Here is a 10,669-nt window from a genome sequence, read left to right on the forward strand (position 1 = left end):
ATTTTTTTTTTTTTTTTTTTTTTTTTTTTTTTTTTTCATAAAACATACAGCTCCAGGGGAGCTCTGAAAAAATACCTCAAGAATGCTGACAAAGTCAAATTAATCCGATTCTTACAGAGGAGAAAAGCCCTCAAGACAACCTGTGATTTAAATTGAAACAAAACCATTCTTGTCTTCAAACACAAATTATTAAAAAAAAAAAAAAAAAAGACTAAAAATTTTATCAGGATTGTTAGATCCTTCTCATTGCATAAAACATTTCTAGTGACAGGTGATGCTATGGATTACCTTGGGTGGGAGAATTCAGCTGTACACTATGAATACTGAGGAAGACAAAAGGATGCCCAACACATCCCACTCCTTGCTTCATAAAACAGGTATTTAAGAACTGTTTGAACATGCACCCACTACAAATGCCACCCTTGCTCCCAGGCCATAGGAACTGATGTACTGATGTTTTAAGAATGCATACACAGCCTCAGTGAAATGCCACGTCACCCCTGAAAACACACAGCCAGGGTCTGAACATGTTTCCATGACAAACTCTACCCCACTCCCTGCGCACCAGGGTTAAGAGTGTAGAGCAACAACTAAAAAATAAAAAATAAATAATAATAATAATAATAATAATAAACCTGCTATGAGATCTTAATGAGAAAAAAAACTTTTTTTTTTTTTTTTTTTTTTTCTTCACCTGGCTCGATGAAGCTTTCAAATACTTCAATATTAGAGTATATGTAACATGCAGATCCTGATGTTGCTGAAGGTATTCGACACCTGCATGTATGTTAGCTAAGCCAGCTAAGCCCAAGTGGAGACAGCAATGTCATTCCAGCCAGATGGTGGTGTAACACGTGGAGCAGCTTCATGGTACTTAAGGAAATGTCAACCAAGTGATGGATTCTGGGAATGAGCAAGGAAAACATAGTTGGCCAGATTTTCTAATTAACTATTAATATGGCAAAGAGACACACTTGGCTGTATATTGTCATTTCATGGTCTTTGTGTCTGAACTGCTGAGAACCAGAACAACCCAGACTGCCATTTACGATGGCACCTCAAGCAAAGGGAAGTTTCCTAAACACTATATGAACCTGGCTGTCCAGTGCACAGGGTTTCAGAGGATGGGTCCTGCCCTCTGTTGCATATTTCATGGCTATATTCACTTCAAAAGTCCATGGGTTCCAAGGTGGCTATTTTTTGTTTGTTTTGTTTTGTTGTTGTTGTTGTTTTTCTTTTTTTCGCTAGCTTAGAAGGTAACAATTGTAGCTTTAAGAAAGGTCTCATCAAGATGTTAGATAAATGTGCAGTTTTCCTACAGTGACTCAAAATCCACATGCAGTTTCATCTCTCATTAAATGTTAGCAGTATGTTTAAAATTCATATGTGAACTTTATATACAATTTGGACTGATTATAATTTATTTCAACAGCCTCATTCTCATTTCAATGTCTTCCATGTTACTTTGCATTGGAAGTCTAAAGAGCTTCCTTAAAGTGTGTGCAGGTCTGTTGCATTTCCACTTTAGCCATCCTTATCCTGACAGAGGAAAGTACTGCTAAAAATGACAGAGCAAAGCATTGCATTTTTAATCATTAACTCTATGGCTACACCTTCTGTTAGAAACAAATATCAATCTTAATAACTTCAGAACTGCTCTTTTCCCATTTTTGCTCTTCATCCTATTTAATTCCAGCTTTTCATTATAGATTGGAGGATTATCATATCCAAATTTAGGCCTGTGAGAACTGAACATAGGAAGAAACTCTACATTAATTTCAACACAACCTCTTATTAAAAAAAAAAAAAAAAAAAAAAAAAAAAGAAACCTTGGAACTGATAATTATTCATGCTTGAATTATTATTACTCAAGCTAGAACTGGAGAGTATTGTGCAGTTAAAAGTAACTTAAGTCATAATATTGACTTAGTATTGCTCCATACAACTTTGATGATGTTCAAATCAAGGACTCGTCTGTGTCAAACTGGTCAAATATTGGAACCTGAAACAAACAAAATTCATCCCAACTCAAACACAGGAGCTCTGGGTGCTCAACTCAGGAGAAGCCACTTTTTTTTTATGACTGTTTGGACTCAGTGCTATTCTTACCTTGTCAATTTTCTACAATATAAATTCTGCAGAACAAGAACCATCTTGATACATATCTGCTATCCGCAGTAAACTTCTCATGTGACATGTATCATAGAAAGTCATATGATAACCGGGATGAATGGAAATATATTCTTTGTAACATAGCGCACTGCAAACCTTGCGTCTCAGTGGCTTGAATTTTGCATCTGTCTTCCTTCACCTGTTTATCATTGTGGTAATTTCTTACTTGGGCTGCCTGATCCATGCAAGTGGCAAGTTGTCACCAAAGAATTCAATAAATATTTCTATATCCATTTTTGTGACAAACATGGATGGAACTTCTGAAAACTCACAACACTAAAAACCAGTTGTAGCTGGGAAGTCATCAAACAGTAACCAGAACTCACTCAAAACCTCCCTCTTTCTCTTTCAACCAAATGAAAGTGAATACACTGGATAAAAGTGTCTGCAGTAGCCTTACAATTTAAGTAATCATTATTGTCATCTTAATGTTTAAAATAACAATCTACGACTTCCTGGAAGATAAGGCATTCCCATTATTTTGAATGAGAATCAGATTAGGCATTAAATGCACAAGTATTATTTTCTCCTAAGTTAAAAAGAGAATAAAGAAAAAAAAAAATCCTGTTTTACTGGTTTTCCTGTTTTACTGTAGTTTTGTCAGGGTACTACGCACCTTGCATAATAGCAGCATAAAATTAATTGCCTGATAGTTCAAATCCATTTTAATTTCTATATGGGTGTATAATTGACCTCTTGGCTGGCTGCAAAAAGCAGGAGCACAGTATAATTTATTATTTCTTATTATAAATAAAGAAATAATTTTTCTTCCTGTTTTTGTTTTTGGTAGTGGTTTTAATTCCAAAATCTCAGTTTTGGATTTCCTATAAAGCACATCTTCTCACACTTTATATTTTCAGTTTCCTATATTCTCCATTCTTTGTTTATTTTATCATAGACATAATTGTTTATTTTATCATAGACTATACTAAGTATATGTTCATCTACAATAACTTAATTGGTTGCAAGTTAAATGTCACGTTAGGCTTCTTTTGTACTCATTGGGAAGGTATATTAGTAGAGCATGATCCATATCAAGTTAAATTAGGCTCTCTGGAGATGCTCAATTCATTCTGTTAAATGGATAAGACCCAGGGGATTTAGGTATCTAGCTTTAAAATGTCTAAATCTACAAGAGATTAATGGTATTCTTTATTTATTTAATAATTTTTTTGAATAATCATGAGTATGATCTTTCCACATCAGACCCTAAAGTCATCACAATTGTTAAATTCTCATACTTTTCAAAAAATGTATTTCTTGTTCTGTACTTACTTTCTATCCAGACTTGTCACAACAGCCCATCAATTCTGCTCTAAATAGCAATTATTTTATGTCCTTGTCTTATCTGCTCATCATTTCCACCTCTTCATCAATAAAGCACTTTTCCATTTAACATTTTAATTTAATTTATTTTATTTTTTTATGACAAGTAAAATCAGCACATTCAACCTTTAACACGTCGATTCAGAAATAATAGATTTCAAAATCCTTGTTATTTTTTTTTCCTACTTTTGTTTGAAGAAGAAAACATTAAGGCCATTTTTAAGTGTAGAATAATTATTTAACTATCCCACTTCCACAGTAAAGAATCCAGATTGTTTGCACCATTGCTGTTGAAGTGTTATTTGCATCTCCCCATAAAATAAATAAATAAATAAATAAATAATTGCACCTCTTCAAAACCAGGCATCTTTCCTTGATACTGATACACCTAACCTGTTTAAACTCCAAACGCACATATAGAAGACTCAAAATCTATCAGCAGAAAACATGAAGACACACAGCAAGAAACCAGTCAGTTAGTACTAGGAAACATTTGCAACCAAAGCTATGAAATTACTGTCTGCATTATAGTTAATCAGTCAATGAATGTTTTCCTTCATTGTCTATGCATATAAAGCAGCTATGATTTTAGTCACCAGATGAATGAAAGAATTGCAGAAGCTGAGTTGAAAAAGCCATATGACATTGTCTTTAGTTGCCCAGTCAAGCAAATGATTATCAATTGAAAAACTACAGCTGCAGAGGAGCAGAATACCCATGTTCTGTGTTCTCTGCCCTGGAATACAATTAACATGAAAAATTGTCTTTGAGAGTAGAATGGTCACTCAAATTGAGTTACTCAAATCCAGATCCAGCTCCTGAAGGCAACTCCGTCTTATCCATAAAGGAGGAATGGAAAATGGTCCTTTAATAATGTAATTATTTACAGTGTTTCCTGCCCTTTCTTAGGGAATGCTTATTAAGAAAGATGTGATCCACTATCAGTTTTCCAACTATTTCTGATAGGATTGGTTTGGGCTAGAATGGGGCAGGTCTTTCCCACCACTTTCAGATGGATGCCAGATGTATGGTTTAGACAGACCCATTGCAGTGGTACAGTTCTGGTTGGTAAGACGTTTCTCGTTAGATGTCTGGGCCAGATGCTGACAAGACTGCAGGAGATGCCCATCAGATCGTCAGGGACAACAGTGATCCAAGACAAGATAGGACAGGTGCCATTCCCCAAGAAGCCCCTACACCCACCATACATCCATCTTCACAGCCACAGCAGAAGTGAAAGCTGTGTTTACACCGTCTCCCCGCAAGTAATGATGATCTTCCTATCACCACAGACATAGCAATGCTGGAAGGAACACAGCAGCCTACCACCAGAGAACTCAGAGCTCCAAAGCTTGCTGAATGCATTTGGAAAGGGTGAGGGGATCTACGTGCTTCTGAGTCATATCCAGCAGATACAAACTGTGGACTGAGGCTGTTGCTTATGCTGGAGCCTTCTCTGGAGCACATTAATCATTAAGGTTGGAAAAGGCCGCCAAGACCACCTGGTCCAACCATCCCCTTGCCACCAACATCACCCACTAAACCATGTCAATAAGCACCACATCCAACATTCCTTTGAACACCCCCAGGGATGGTGATGCCACCACCTCCCTGGGCAACTCATTCCAATGCCTGACTGCTTTTTCTGAGAAGAAATGTCTCCAATTTCCAACCTAAACCTCCCCTGGCGCAACTTGAGACCATTCCCTCTGGTCCTATCACTAGTTAGGTGTGAGAAGAAGCCAACGTCCAGTTCCCCACACCCTTCTTTCAGGTAGTCATAGAGAGCAATAAGACCTTCACTGAACCTCCTCTTCTCCAGACTAAAATCCCAGCATCTGGGATTTGTGGAGGCATTGCCTGGAACTCACTGAAAACACCAGATTTCCCTCCCATGGCACAGGCTGAGCATTGGAATGGGCTGCCAGGGAAGTGGTGGAGTCCCCTTCCCTGGAGATGTTTAAGAGGTGTGTCAATGAAGTGAGAAACAAAAGAAAGAAACTAAAAACACCTCTCCCCCCCTCCCCCCATCCACCCTTTTCTACCTCCTCCCCCCAAGCAGTGCAGGGAAACAATGAGGAATGGGGGCTGTGGTCAGTCCCTAACACTTTGTCTCCACCACCCCTTCACAGTCACTCTCTGCCCCTGCTCCACGTGGGGTCCCTCCCACGGGATGCCGTCCCTCCTGAACTGAGCCTGCGGGGGCTGCCCACAGGCAGCAGCTCTTCAAGAACTGCTCCCACACGGCTCCATACCACGGGGCCCATCCCCCAGGAGCAAACTGCTCCAGCCCGGTTCCCCACAGGAGGCAGCTCCCCCCAGACCCCCTTCTCCTGTGTGGGCTCCTCTCCATGGTCTGCAGCTCCAGCCCGGGGCCTGCTCCTGCGGGAGCTCTCCATGGGCCACAGCCTCCTCCAGTCCCCATCTACCTGCTCCACCAGGGGCTCCTCCACGGATCTCCTCCATGTGGGACCCAGTCTGCATGGCTGGTTCTCACTTCTCTTCCCCAGCAGCTGTTGCACAGCAGTTTTTTTCCCTTTCTTAAATCTGCACTCACAGAGGCACAACCAACATTGCTTATTGGCCCATCTCTGGGCAGCAGCAGCCAAGAGGCTGCAGCCCCTCTACTACCAAAACCTTGCCATGTAAACCCAACACAGAGTGGGCTGTGCCATGCCCACCTTGTCCTCAAACTGGTGTGGAGCAATCAGTACAGATAAACAGAGAAGTGGGAGAAAGGAGCTTGGGCTACCCTGTGGCTGACAGTCACTGACCGAGAGGACCCTGGAGAGGGGCCGGTGGCTAGTCCTGACAAGTTGGTCTGGGGGGGCTTACCATGCCTGCAGATGAGGCGAGCCTGAACAGAGCCCAGGAAACAGACTTCAGGAGATGCAGGAAGTCTGCTGGGGCTGCTAGGAGGAAGAAGTAACAACTGCAGAGCCCTTGGTATGGCATTGTTGGGTCTGCCAGGGAAAAGCTGGAGGCACATCGCTAGGCAGTTCTCATGGGTGCAGAGACTGAACTTCTGGCTTTTCTGCACAGAAATATCTGGGTCAACACATGCCTGGCAGCACAGCATGCATGCAGGACAAGGAAGAACAAATAACACAACCACTGAGCCTCTCTGAGGCTTGGGAAGTGTTCTTGAGAATCACAGCCCACAGGAACCTGCTCTGTCCCTGCTTTGCTGGGTGATAGGCAGGACTGAATCTGCTGGAAGGAGGCTTTATGGCTTTGGAGAGGAAGGAGACACTGTAGAAGTGTGTGCCACACAGGTGTCCCAGCAGGTGTGGGGCAAGAGAGGCTGGGGAAGGCTACGGCTGGTGTCAGAGGTTGTCTGTGCAGTGAGAGGTACTCAGACAGTGGCTGCAGTTGCTTCACAGCTATCACCAGTCCCTCTTCCTGTGGTCGCCTGTCACTTCTTTTGGATCAACATTGTCCTTATATTTCTCAGGACTCATCAGATCATATAGCTTAATGGAGAATTTCCCCCCAAAAATGAAAACAAAAACAAACAAACAAACAAAATCTAACATAACTTTTTCCTAATGTAGATTTTTTTAAGAGCTATTCCTGCACTGTATATGTGGCTTCCTATATTACTGTGACCCTGTATTGGAGCATCCTGAATTTGAGAAGTTCTTAGTCTCTGACAGTGACACTTCTGTCACACTTACAGTCAGGAGTTCTGCTGCTGTCTCTGAAATGTCACCTTTTCAAAGTTACCTTGGGAACTGAATTTTAAAAGAATTTAAAGTTGTGTGGAATTGCAGATGGAAATCTTCACATGTGTGAGAATGCATCTCCTAAGTTGCTAAATAACTTTTAGAAAGTTTGTCAATCAATGATTTAGGAATCTGGCATCCACTGAAAGTAAGTAGAATATATTCAGTTTTACTTTCTGCCTTATCAGTTGTATCTAGATTCATAAGCTTATTTCCGTTTGTGTTGGTAGAATCTAAGAAGCTAATCCTTTGCATACAGTTAACACTAATCAATCAAACTTCTGAGTTTGACATGAACTGTAACTACTGGTTATTTTCTTGGATAGCTTCAGAGTCAGTCACATAATATAAACCTGATATCAATGCACCACAGCAGTCAGCAGCACTGAAGTGAGAAAGTCACAGTCTGGTTATTTAAAGAGGTGGTTGCCATGTGTCTAATAGTTTATTAGCTATCATTTCATTAAAATTCAGCATATTCAGCAGAGTTTAAATTTATTTAACGATCAGCCAGATTTGTACCATCTGTAGCATATTTTTTAGCACTACAGTGGCATCGTCTGTACTGCAAAATATATAAGTTTACCCACTCACTCAAACAATCTGGTATAAACTTTTATGTATGACTGAAAAGAAAAACGATCCCTCACATACATGCAAAAACTTTGCACTACAAGAAATATCTATTTGCATCCAAGAAATACAGTACAGTTTGGGCTTCTACTTTATTAGTTAGGTGACACAAGAAATTATAAACTTTTTTTCAGAGACAAAAGTTTCAAAGAGCAATTTTGTTCATCAGCATAACAGCACAGTTCTTTTATGCATACATCTTTTTTGAACTCTCAAGAATCTGATTTTTAATTAGCCACACATCGGATCTGTGGATGTGGATGCTTGCTTCGTCCTGTGGCTTTTACTCCTAAAATCTAATATTGAAATTTATTAGTTCACCTTTTCTGCAGCAATGGATTATCTGATATAGAAATGTTTGCTTGCAGTGAATACTGTCTGCTAAATGAGCAAGCTGTGTTGCTTAAAGATGCATCAGGCATACTCTGAGTTTACTTATTGCACCTGCCTTTCATGAGGACACCATTTTAAACCAGTGTCAATGTTAACAGACATCACTGATCTGTCATGTAACTATAGCTTTTAGTGTTCTACAGACGCTACACAATAGGTGGGAAACACACAAAGTCACAGAATGGTTCTTGTAACATGAAAAATGACCACCTGAGCAATCTGCTATGGATCTTTCACAATATATCGATGCATTAAGTAGTACAAGCAAGGATGATTTCAAAAGATAGATCTGTAGATAAACAAAAAGTATATTTGGTGAAGTTATGGATTGTTCAGTCTAGTTAGGGTGAAAAAAATGATTCTGGCATTTTGATTAAGCTTTATTCTGAATAAAATAACCCCTCCCCCAGTGGTTAAGCTAAATAAAGTATATCAAAAGCCACTGAGTTGTATTGCTATGGTAACCCACTGAACCACTGAAATAATAATTGTGTTCCTGACATTATACGTAAAGATTCATTTTCCCTCCAAAATACTTACAGATGTACTTAATTTTTTTTCCACAACCCTTTCCACAAGTCAAGGAGAAAATCAATTTTCTCTAACCTCTCAGCATTAAATCTACTGATTTTTCAGATTATATTCTACATAGGTTTGTTTGTGTAATTTCACGTTAAAAGTCATGATCTTTAAACCGAACAGAGTAAAAGCTATGGAAGACATCACCTTAAGTTAAAAGTCACATGTTCTAGGAAGGACTGAAAACAAAATTGATGTGTGAATGGTGAACTGCATCTAGACACATAGACACAAGATCAACTGTGACTGTGCCTGCCCTGAAACATCTAAAATCCAATAAACATGCTCACAGGACTTGTTGAATTGAAATCTAAATCTGAAGAACATATTCATCTTCCACGAGCAAAACTATATTTTTCTGTAATTGCATTTTACTGAGTTTAAATAGAATCCATTTAAAGACAGAAGTGTGGTACCCTTGAAGTTGGTTTCTATGATCTGTTTCAGAAAGGGGACGCTACTCATATTTTCATGCTGACTTAGTTCTTCAGGAAACAATTTGTGTATTTTAAGATATTGATGGGGAAGACAGTTTCATGAATTTTGCCAGAAAAGTATTTATATTTTGATTCAACTTATCACATTGTATACGGAAACTGCAGAGAAAGACTGGAAATCGATTTTTGCTGTCTTTTTGATTGTGCTTTTTTTGGAATCAAATGTAAAACCAGTGAAGGATCTCACTGGTATGAGACAATGCCTCCGCACTGAGTTCGTATTATTATCAGGACTGTTTATGGGTTTTATTGAGTGAACCCATGTTTTTTAAAAGTTAAAAGCCTAAGTTTTTACTGCAATTCCTGGAAAAGGTATCTTGTTTCCTAGTAAAGATTATAAATCATAAGCTTCTTCAGGCTCTGAAAAACTAACTGCTTTTAGGGAATTAATCTTTATAGGAAGAAACCCTGATTCAGAACCCATACTGCTTGTTTATTTTACACTTACAGTACAGTAGCCTAACCATGTACAGAGAAAACCCTAAAATCTGTGCCACATACTATAGCTGGTGTTAGGGAAATGACACCAGACAATTTTATTGACTCTGGAAATTATAGATCCCCAACAGGCTAGGCAGGAATGTAAAAGGAAGGAAAAGGAAGGAAAGGAAGGAAATCAGTATATCTTGTCATGTTCCATGAATTTAATTTCAGCTCCGGGCAGAGAACAGAAACTTGAGTGTCAGGCAAATAGAGATGCCTGATATTTCACACTGTGACCAGTGTGAATCCACAGCCCAGTCCCTCCCTGAACAGCTTCAGTGGAAGTTCTGGATATCCAGTAACTGTCCAAACTTTATAAGCTTTATAAGCAATTTTCCACCTTGTAAATAGAATTATGTTGTTTCATTGATTTATTTGAGAATTGTATGTTCTGCATTCAAATATAATCTATTTTTTTAGTATTTATTACTGCATTACCAGTTATCAGTCTGATGTTCACTTTGTGAAATGGCTTCTGAAATCAAGCCACATTACTTCCAATTTAAAGAATAATTGGAATTGGAAGTACATTTGAATCTTGCCAACAATATCAATAGAAGTCTTTACAAATCTGTCAGATTATTCTCAAAAAAAAAAATAAATAAAATAAAATCTGGATGCCTAGACCTCTTTTCTTTTCCCATATTCAGTGTACACAGCTCCATCGTTGACATTTATTTTGCTATGACAAGTACATGAAACCTACTTTCAATGTCAAATGCATTCCCCTTCTATACAGTTCACTACAACCAGCTCAACTTGAGAAAGTTAAGTTTTTAATTTTCACTCCACCTCAATTATGGCAATCTGTATTTTCACAGCTTCTAGAATTTCACTTATTTCTTTAACATCACCACCTTT

The sequence above is a fragment of the Oxyura jamaicensis genome, chromosome 1, assembly GCF_011077185.1.
Source record: "Oxyura jamaicensis isolate SHBP4307 breed ruddy duck chromosome 1, BPBGC_Ojam_1.0, whole genome shotgun sequence".
Classification (NCBI taxonomy): domain Eukaryota; kingdom Metazoa; phylum Chordata; class Aves; order Anseriformes; family Anatidae; genus Oxyura; species Oxyura jamaicensis.